General features: G+C 45.3%; 1 pseudogene; it reads right to left on the minus strand.

Annotated features, from left to right (window-relative positions):
* LOC125947745 (uncharacterized) overlaps positions 1 to 10,760 on the minus strand; it is a 30,021-nt pseudogene extending 19,261 nt beyond the window's left edge.
* Between the last annotated feature and the right edge of the window lie 482 nt (positions 10,761 to 11,242).

The raw sequence follows: 11,242 nt of genomic DNA on the forward strand, positions 1-11,242 counted from the left end.
ACTGCTTTTTTATAATCTCCTGTTACTATTTTTTCCAAGGCCATAAGCAGGGCATATACTTCGGCTGTAAAAACCGAAGCAAACTGTGGCAACCTCAGAAAATTGTCCCAGTGTACCGATATGACTGCGCTTCCAACATGTTCATTTGTCTTGGAACCGTCAGTGTAGAACTCCGTGTAGTCACTGTATTTTTCTTGTAATTCTGAGAAATCTTGCATTATGTGTTCAAGCGGTGTTTTTTTTTTCTTGTGGCTTGTTAGAGTAAAATCGCAAAAATGTGCAAAATCATACCACAGGGGCAGTCTGTTCGGTCTTTCGGCGACTTTGAGAGCCTCGTTCGGAACACTGCAGCTTTGGCACATATCTTCGAATCGAAGGATAAGTGGTCTCACGCTATGTGGTTTGTTGGCATAGTGTATTCTGTGTGTGGTGTAACAAGAGTGTGGCATATATGATTAGGTAGAGCTGTGATTCTAAGCACGTATCAAATTGTAAGCAAGGCTCTTCGGTGCTACAAACAGGGTTCGTTACTGTCGGCATATAGGCTTTCTACTGGTGAGGTCCGGTACGCACCAGTTGCTAAGTGTAGTCCGTGGTTGTGCGTGAGGTCAAGACGTTAAGGATGTTAATTGCTTTGTTTGCCTTAGTTTTTACGCTGTTAATGTGGGCGATGAAGTTTAGTTTACTTAAAAAATTATTCCTAAGAACTTTTGCTCGTGCTTAACCCGTAACGGGCTTTGATTTAATTTGAGAGCTGGGTCAAGTTGTAACCCCCTTTTTTGTGAAAATACCACTGCCACAGTTTTTTGTGTAGAAAACCGAAATACATTTTTATGGGCCCATTGCGTCAACTTGTTAATTGTTATCTGGATTTGCCTTTAGCATGTAGACATACCCGAGGCACGGTATTCAATGTGAAGGTCGTCGACGTATAGAGAGTACATAATGTACGGTATAACTGAATTTATGGAATTCATCTTCACCACAAAAATAGTAGTGCTTAATACGCAACCCTGTGGTACGCCATTTTCTTGAACAAAGACTCGGGATAGTGTTGCCCCCAGACGGACTTGAAATGTTCGATTTGACAGAAAATCGGCCAGACAGTTGAGCATTCTGCCGCGTATTCCTAGTGTTGCTAGATCTTGTAAAATTCCATACCTCCATGTGGTGTCGTATGCTTTTTCTAGGTCGAAAAAGACCGCTAGGCAGTGCTGTTTGTAAAGGAAGGCTTCACGTATGGTTTGTTCAAGACGAACAATATGGTCAATTGTTGAGCAGCCTTTCCTGTAACCACACTGGTGAGTATCTAGCAAGTTATCTGTTTCGAGAACGTATGTTAGTCTGATATTTATTCTGCTGTCGTATGATTTAGCGAGGCAACTTGTTAGTGCTATTGGTCTAGAGCTGGTAGGAGTTTTTGGCGACTTTCCTGCTTTCAGGAAGGGAACAATAACAGCCTTTTTCCACTCTGCAGGCATTTTACCCATTTCCCAGATCGTGTTGAAAAAACGCAACAAGGCCTCCACCGCTTTCTGGGACAGGTGGGCCAGCATAGTGTATTTTGTCAGGACCCGGTGCTGTTTTCTTACCCAAAGAGATTACTCTGTTTATTTCGTGGAGTGTTAAAGGGGCATTGAACGGTCTATCTGAACTTCTCGTTGTCGGAAGCTTTTGTTTTTCTGCGGACTGTTTGTGTTTTAGGAATGTTGCGGAATAGTTTGCTGAGCTGTATATGACGTAGAAGTGCTGGCCTAATATGTCTGCTTGTTCCTGGAGACTTGTTTGTGTGCCTGGAGTTGAGAGTATGGGGTACGTGTAGGGAGCATAGTTGCCCCTAAACTTGCGAACCTGGTCCCACATTCTCTTGGATGTTATTGAACTGTTAATCGAGGAGATATAATTCTTCCATCAATTTCTTTCTGCTTGTCTACGGATATACCTCGCCTTTGCTTTCGCTTTTTTTAATAATAGGAGATTATCTTGGGTTGGGTACATTCGGAAGATACCCCACACTTTGTTTTGAAGTTTTTTAGCTTCTGTACATTCGTTCGTCCTCCAGGGTTTTAGTTTTTTACTCAAGAATCCAGAAGATTGGGGAATAGCCTCTTCCGCCACAGCAACTATGCAAGCAGTAATCCTCTGATTCGCTTGGTCTAGGCTTAGGTCATCTAAGATAACTTTATCTAAACTGGCTTTTTTAGTGAAGAGAGGCCAGTTTGCTTGAAGTTTCCAACGGGGTGGTATAGAAGGTAGTATGGGTAGCATGGACGTTACTTTTATGACTGCAGGCATATGATCACTACCGTAGGGATTAGCTATTATTACAGTCCAGTGGAGATCAGTGAACAGAGATCGAGAACACAATGCCAAATCAAGGCAACTGATAGCTCCTGTGCTTTTGGAGCAGTATGTGGCATCACCAGTATTTAAAAGGCATAGTTCGTTACTTAGGATGAAATCTTCGATTGTTTGACCACTGTGGTCAGTTTTTTTCTTCCCCATAGTGTATTATGCCCATTAAAATCTCCCGCTAGCAGAAATGGTTCTGGTAGCTGGTTTAAAATCAGTTCCAAATCTCTTACAGTGAAATGCGTGTGTGGTGGAGTGTAGAGGGAACAGATTGTAATGGTTTTATGTGCTACAATGGTGACAGCAGCAGCTTCTATGTGGCTATTAATGGTCACTGCTCTGGCTGGGATACCGTGTTTGACAGCAACAGCCACACCGCCCGACAGCTGGTTAGTCTGAGTACGGTCGCACCGCACAACAGTGAAGCCTTTTAAGATATTATTGTTCTTATCACATAAGTTTGTTTCCTGCAGGCACAAAGCCACAGCAGAGAAGTCACTCATTATATCTCTTATGTCACCTAAGTTGTGTAAAAGTCCTCTGCAATTCCAGTAGATAATAAAAGCCATTTTAAAACTGGAGGGTAAAAAATGGCATTACGATTGAATAAGGTATAAGATGTTAGGTGACATAGATGTGGAGAAGGCTAATACAAAGGAGCGATAACCTTTAGGTTATCACTTTCTTAATTAGCGTGGTTATTGAGACTTTGTCCCTCTTTGCGCGCTCGAGAGATCGCTTGTACTTCGGCGTAAACGACACCGGGGTTTTTGCGTCGACCTCCATCGCTCTACCTGAGGCGCTGGAGGACCGGGAGTTGGGCGCCGAGACACGTGTCTCGGGCCTTGGGGTTCGATTGATTTTAGGGCCCAGTGGGACTGGTGTCCACGGGTACTTCGAAGACGATGGAGCAAAGCTGACTGCTTCCACCACGGGGGCGGGAGGGGTCACTGCAGGACCACTGTGTGTGGGCCCGCAGGACTCCCGAGGCCTCTGTGACGCTGCCCCCACCTGCGTCACTTCGGCATAACTTCTTCTAGAAAAGTAAGACAGTCGCTTTCTTGCTTCATAGAACGAGATTTTTTCTTTCACAGTTAGTGCAATTACTTCCTTTTCTTTTTTCCAGCGAGGGCAGGACCGCGAGTAGGCTGGATGGTCCCCTTTGCAGTTGACACAGTGTAGAGAAGAAGTGCAATTGTCAGATTGATGATCATTGGAACTGCATTTAGCACAGGTTGTTTGTCCTCGGCATGCGTGTGAAGCATGGCCAAACCTTTGACACTTGAAACAACGTCGGGGGTTCGGGATATATGATCTGGCATTTACTTTTACGTACCCTGCGTTTAGAGAGGTAGGCATTTCGCTTGTTCCGAAGGTGAGTATGACATGTTTTGTCGAAGTTTCTTGATCATTTCTGCGGATGACAATCCTTTGTACTTTGGTCACGTTTTGTTCCTGGAAACCCTCCAGCAGTTCCTCATCGCTCAAACCAAGGACGTCCTCCTCGAATATCACACCCCTGCTTGTATATAGAGTTCTCTGGGCTGAAATTGTCACTGTGGCATCGCCAATACTGGTAAGTTCCGAGAGCTTTTGTACTTGGTCTTTGTCATTTAGTTCTAGGAGGAGGTACCCGCTAGACATTTTTGAGGCTTTATATGTCGGTCCAATTTTGTCTTTTAGGCACTTGGCCACCAGGAAAGGAGACAGCTTTCTCACGGGTGTGTTGTTTTCACTATGAACTACATGGTACTTGGGGAATGCTGGGGTGTTGCTCCGAAAGGAGAACTGGAACGTTGCTTCGGTGCGGCCTCTTTTCAGAGGCAACGAGGGGACGCGGCAGAGCTTGTACACAAGTCTGCACGACGCCAGTCATACGCCGCTACTATAACCAAATATGGTGTACCCAAGGTAGGATAGCCACACAAGGTTAACCCTTGCCGCCAGCGAAAAAAGGAAGTAAGTGGAAGAGAGTAGAAGACAGGAAAGACCAAAAGTGTGTGAGAGAGAGACGCAGATTTGAGGAGAGAGAGACTCAGGTTATAAGGTCACCAAAATGGTGAGCGGGGACCTCCTGCTTGAGATCCGTGATAAAGTGCAGCACAATAAATTGAACAAGTTTGTGGCATTTGGAGACATACCTGTTACCGTCTCATCTCATCGGTCTATGAACACAACACGTGGAGTAGTAGCTGATGCAGATCTCATCGACTTGTCCGAAACCGAACAATTGGAAGGCTGGAAAGAACAAAATGTAACAAACGTTCAGCGCATCGTTAGCAGAAGAGAAAATAAGGAAATTCCCACTAAACACCTCATTCTGACCTTTGCCACTTGCGATCTGCCACAAACCATAGAAACCGGATACACAAAGATGCTTCCAATGACCATACATACATAATCCCAGAAGATGCTTCCAATGCCAAAGATTTGACCACGGCTCGCAGAGCTGCCGTGGTAGACTCACATGTGCGAAATGTTGAGTCCAAGGTCACGCCTCAGACAACTGCGATGCGATACCTCACTGTGTAAACTGTGATGGTGAACATCCAGCTTACGCCAGATCTTGTCCCGACTTGAAAAAAGAAAAGGAAATTATCACTCTCAAAGTGCGTGACAACATCTCTTTCAAAGAAGCACGTAAAAGGTGCTCACCGTTCCACAGTACAACTTATGCCGATGCGACGCGTCAGGGGGCAGTGTCGCACCGGCTTCTGCCACTTGTCCGGCCCGCGCGCAGCGAGCCGCCGGCTGTGGCAGCCGCCCCTATGGTGGGAGCAGCCAAGGCTGCCTTGCCATCACTGAACTCGGCCACACCAGTGGCCTCTACTAGCTCTGGCAGCAGCCAGGATAGCACAGAGGCTAAGGAGGTACCGTCAACCTCCGCACAGGTAGGGACAAAGGCTTCATCTTCCGAGGCGAAGCCAACCCGACGTACACATCGCTCGCTACGTCAGAATATTTCCTACGTCAGAATATTGTTGTCCGAAAAGATTGCGAGGATTCTGCCGCATCATTTGGTGGTGTGGCCATCATACTCGACAGAAGTGTAGCCTGTCAGAAACTTCCACTGAATACGGCACTTGAGGCAGTATCCGTTCGTGCTGTACTTCCTGGTAAACTCATAACCATTTGCTCGCTCTACATACCCCCATAGTATTCTTTACACAAGCATGAATTTCAGACATTTATAGATGAATTACCAGAACCTTACCTCGTTCTTGGCGATTTCAATGCACACAACAGCTTGTGGGGCGACACGCGTATCGATGCGCGAGGACGCCTAATCGAACGATTTTTTTATGCTCTGGTGCGTGTCTCCTGAATAAGAAGGAACCCACCTACTACAATCTCGCAAACCGCACATTTTCTTCCATTGATCTCAGTGTAGCTTCCCCCTCTATATTTCCTGAACTTAAATAGGAAGTTATAAAAAATCCTTACGGGAGTCTTCCCTATACTGCTGAGATCACGACTACAAAACGAACCTCCACCAGAGGCTCTCCGGTGGAAGTTCGATACGGGAGATTTTGAGAAATTCCAAAGTCTTACAAGTAGTATCTCGTGGTCGATCTGACATATCTTCGCTTGGAATTGATACTGCTGTCGAGTATCTTAAATCTTTCATAATTGATGCCGCTTCTGAATGTATATCTGAAATAAGTGGTGCGACCTGCAAACGCTGTGTCTCGTGGTGGAACGACTAATGTCGGAACGCTCGTAGGAAACGGAACAAAGCGTGGGCGTGGCTACGCGACTCCCCAACTGTGGAGAATCTTGTCAATTTTAAGAAGATTTAAGCCATTTTGCATTGCTGAGCTGTATGTATCGCTTAGTTGTTGCAACAAGTCTGCCCCAGGCTCTGACCGCATAGTTTATCAAACGCTAAAACACCTTCCCCATGAAACAAAGAAAACTCTCCTCTCCCTGTACAATGCTATATGGTCCTCCGGCGAGATCCCCTCTGCCTGGAAAGAGGCCGTTGTCGTTCCTATACTGAAGCAGGGCAAGGACCCATCGTCTGTTTCGAGTTACCGGCCTATAGCACTAACAAGCTGTCTCTGCAAACTATTAAAAAATGATAAACCGCCGACTAATACATTTCCTCTGAATCAAACAAACTGCTTGACCCGTACCAATGCGGGTTTCGCGGAGGTCGATCCACCGCCGACCATTTCATACGCATTGAGACGAAAATTCGTGAAGCTTTTGTCCATAAACAGTTTTCTGTCTGTATTCCTTGATATGGAAAAAGCCTATGATACCACGTGGCGGTTTGGAATACTTAGACCCTCTCACACGTTGGTATACGTGGTAACATGTTAAATGTCACAGAAAGCTATTTACCTAATCGCAAATTCTGTGTTCGTGTGGGAAATGCTCTATCAAGATCATTTGTGCAGGAAATGGGAGCGCCACAAGGCGGGGTGCTCAGTTGCACTCTCTTTATCGTAAAAATGAGTTCTTTGCATCTGTATATCCCAAGAAACATGTCTTATTCTACATACGTTGATGATGTACAGTACAGATAGGTTTCACCTCGTGCAATCTTGCAGTCTGTGAGCGGCAGATTCAGCTTGGTCTGAAGAAGGTGTCTAAGTGGGCAGACGAGAATCGCTTTAGCCGTAACCCACAAAAGACCACCTGCGTCCTGTTCTCCAGAAAGAGGGGTCTGTACCCCGATCCTGACATTGAGGAGTTGCAGGGACGTGTGGCCGTAAAAACAGAACATAAAATTTTAGGTGTGATTCTGGATACAAAGCTTACATTTGTGGCACACATATGGTATGTAAGAAACAAGTGTATGAAAACAATGAATATTCTAAAAGTGTTGTCACGCACCACTTGGAGTAGTGACACAAACTGTCTTTTGAATTTGTACAAAAGCCTCGTACTCACAAGATGAGATTACGGCGCCATAGTGTACCATTCCGCTACGCCAAGCGCCCTAAGGATGCTGGATCCTGTACACCATCTAGGCATCCGCCTAGCCACTGGTGCCTTCAGGACAAGTCCTGTGTCAAGCCTGTATGTAGAGGCGGACGTGTGGTCGCTTGACATGCAACGTTCATACTTAAGCCTCACCTATTTCCTGAAAGTTAATTCGAACCCGGAACATTCGTCCTTCTCAACCGTAAATGATATGACCAGTGCCACACTTTAATAACCGACCGACAGCAAGAGAACCCTTCTCACTATGTGTAAGAAAAATTAGTGCAGAAATGAATATCCTACTACTTGAAAATACTTTGATGACCCCAGCAAAGCCAGTGCCACCGTGGCATGTGGCAACTGCCACGTTGGCACTGGCTTTGTGTGTGATACTTCGTTTGTAGAGAACGAGAAGAAAGGGAACCGAGGGGCCCGATTTTATTAATCATATCATAAGAAGCCAACAAAAATTGACACCAAGAACAACATAGGGGAAATTACTTGCACACACTAATTGAATTATAGAAATGATAAATTAACAGAAATGAAAACGGATGAAAAAACAACTGTCCGCAGGTGGGGAACGAACCCACGTCTTCGCATTACGCGTGCGATGCTCCCACCATTGAGCTACCGTGGAACCGTTTCCCCATCCGCTTTCTGGGGTATTTATGTTTTACAACTAGAACTAACTCTGGGAGTGTTAGCCAGCGCCACCACTCACAAGCCTAGGGGCGGATGTGGAACATCCTTTCTGCCGCAGGCGTCACCGAGGCTGAATGCCGAGGCTGTATACAGCCTCCCGCATGTTTAACTACATCGCGCGAGCGTCCATCACGCGTCATTGTAGCGCCTTTAAGCGGCGATAATCAGCGACACCAGCAGGAGTACTCCCAAGCGCACTAAACACTTTCCTGTGCAATAGTCGTCTAGTGCGATGTTTCCCTCAGGACGGCGCACGACATAATGTAGTGTTCTCGCGCGATATAGTTAAAAGTACGGGAGGCTGTGCGTTTACGTCACGCACCGGCTGAACTCTGTAGAGTTGCAAGGTGAGAACGTATGGCGATTTGAATGTCCTCAACAGAAGCATTTACGTGCTCTGCGCTTCCTGGAACAACTGAACGCTGTTATATGATGTGCTTGGGCCTGTTGGGGCGACAGTTGGCAAAGTTTCTTCTTCAACCTGATAGTATGCTATAGGCATGTTTTCTTCGCGTTATGGCAGCGTTCCTAGCTGTCTTATTTGCTGTTCTGGTTGCATTTCTAGCGAACTTCTTGGTGGCAAGGAAGCTGGAGTGGTACCTCGCGTTTGTGCTGTCTGTAAGCTCAGTGGAAGATGGCACGAGCCGAGAAGGCCTACAGTTTGTTCTGTGCTACCACTTGCAGATGAATCAATGATGGCCATGGCTAGTACTCTCTGCATTGATGACAGCGATGCACGAGCATCCGTTTGATCATTCGATCCATTTAGCTGACGTACAGTGGAGAACAGGGCTTCTACAGGATCGCTCGAAAACTTCGCTGTGAAGACGTATATGAAACCCGAACAAAGAAGGAACTTTGTCGACTCCTCAGTTGACCGTGTCGTTATTTGGAGTGCTTCATACGTTTCCAGTGAAATGAAGGCAGGCTTGTCAGGCGCTGCTTCTTTCCAGGCCGCAAAAAAAAAAAAAAAAAAAAAAACGGCAGGAACTCGTTCTCAAGCCAGAATAGCCTGAAATAATTAAGGTTGACAATATATAAAACGACATTGTTTCCTAATATAATCCTTTAGCTACCTGTCGTCATTAGAGGAACTGAATGGCATCCGATCAGGGTCTCTGCTGATCACATAAAAAGTGGTGCTCCTTATATTATGGATTGTGAACCACTTGTGTATCATTTCCATGAAACGGGTCGTCGGCAGACTGTCTTCGAACCCTAAAACGTCGAATCTCCTTCCATACTGTTCAGTAAAACTTTTTGCTGGGCAAGTTGGTTCATACTTGAAATGGTTATGGGTAAACTAAACACGGACACAGTAATGGACACGGACGAGCACAAACTTTCAACTGACTTTATTTTTTTCCACGTTGTCAACATATACTCGCAATGACGGATTTACAACAGCGGTGATCACATGACACGCTGCAAAGATTACAACATGCCGCGCAAGAACAATATTTCGTCAAAAGGAGATGCCTGTATAAGTGATACATAATTTTTTTAAAGGAAACTGAGATGATGTTCTTGCGCGGCATGTTGTAATCTTTGAAGTGTGTCATGTGATCACCGCTGTTGTACATACGTCATTGCGAGTATACATTGACAACGTGGGAAAAAATAAAGTCAGTTGAAAGTTTGCGCTCGTCCGTGTCTATTACTGTGTCCGTGTTTAGTTTGCGCATAACCAATTCCTTTCCATACTGTTGCAGATAACGCAGTGTTGCTGTGACCTGAATAAAAAAATAAATAAAAGGGCCAGCGTGGCTTTCGTTAACGTACGTTTTACGCCGACAAAATGCCGACTTTCTGATATCTCGCTAGTTGAATCCTCCTTCGCGTTCTGTGATGCATTGATACGGACCTCTGACGAAAACACGTCGAGAGCTCTTATGACGTTCATCTTCTCGAAGTTCGTAGGAAACACGTGTTTCCTTGTGAGGCGCCGGACTCGCTTGAATGCGTTTTGTCTTTCGACAATGTCAACCAACATCCTCAGATACTTGGGGCTATAATATTCCCATCCATTGCAAAGGAAACGGTTTGGTGCCAGAAGCTGATTACGCAGGTTTTTCAATATGTGACAGTGGTCAAAAGCCAGAAACAGCCTCCTGTTGTCGTTCATGGGATGCCTGCAATGAGTGAAAAACCTCGCAACTGAATTAAAGGTCAATCAACGGAAACAAAGTTTCTTCGAAAGCGCATTCCCAGCTTGAACGTATGTGTATGGGAAAGCCACCTTCCGGAATTACCGACTTAGCATATGTAGCTTAGCTTCAACACATTGAAAAGAACGAGAGGACACTTACGGCACCACTGGTTGTATTGCCCCGTTGCTCAGTACTGAGAACATTCTGCAGTTGGAAGAGTGGTTATCTGCTACAAGTCTGACGACCTCAAAGCCAGCATCTTCAACGGACCTAATGACATGCATCGTCAAATGATGAAGCTGTTCTCCTGTGGTCGACCTCGTGAAGTAATAGCCAACTGGAATGCTAAAGATTGCGTGAGTGCATAATGTTAAACACCTAAAATACTATCATGAACACAAACTCAGCAGTTTTCTCACAATCGAGCTATATACGAGACAAATCTATGGCGGAAGATCTTACGTGTAGTGGGTGGACAGCCCAACGAACACGAAGGCGAGTAGATGGGTGGCGAGTTTATTTTCTATTCCCAACGCCTTTTCTAGCCCTCCCATTTCCACAAGACCATGTACGCGGTCGGCCTTTTTTTTTTTCATATGCTGCGACTTGTTTGATGGACATCTCTGATGATGATGTATGGTTTTTTTTTTGGCGCAAGGGTCGGATATAACCAAAGAGCGCCATACACTTGGTGATGGGTTTCCAATCAATTATTTATGAAATAAAGGAATGTACTGTGGATGGTGGATGTTAAGTGGATGTTAAGTGGATGTAAATAGGCCTAAAATCAGTCGCTGGAACTTGCGTAAAACATATAACTATTAAAATGATGAAAATGACCGGAGATGTGAGCATTGACCATGGATGGTTTGTTCTGAAGTGATAATGTCATAAAACGTGTACGTGAAAGTAGCACCGGTGCCTCAACAGGGACCTTGAACGCAATGGCTGAGAGGCACGTGCTCTACTATAATGCTGTCGCAGCAGCAGCCTCTAAAGAGAGGATGTGCTACGAATGTAGGGGGATGATGACTCGCAATGTAGCGGCATCTTCAAGAAACTTTAAAACTAACCTGTGATCAAAAAAAAAAATCACCGCATAT

The sequence above is a fragment of the Dermacentor silvarum genome, chromosome 8 (assembly GCF_013339745.2).
Source record: "Dermacentor silvarum isolate Dsil-2018 chromosome 8, BIME_Dsil_1.4, whole genome shotgun sequence".
In the NCBI taxonomy this organism is placed as follows: Eukaryota; Metazoa; Arthropoda; class Arachnida; order Ixodida; family Ixodidae; genus Dermacentor; species Dermacentor silvarum.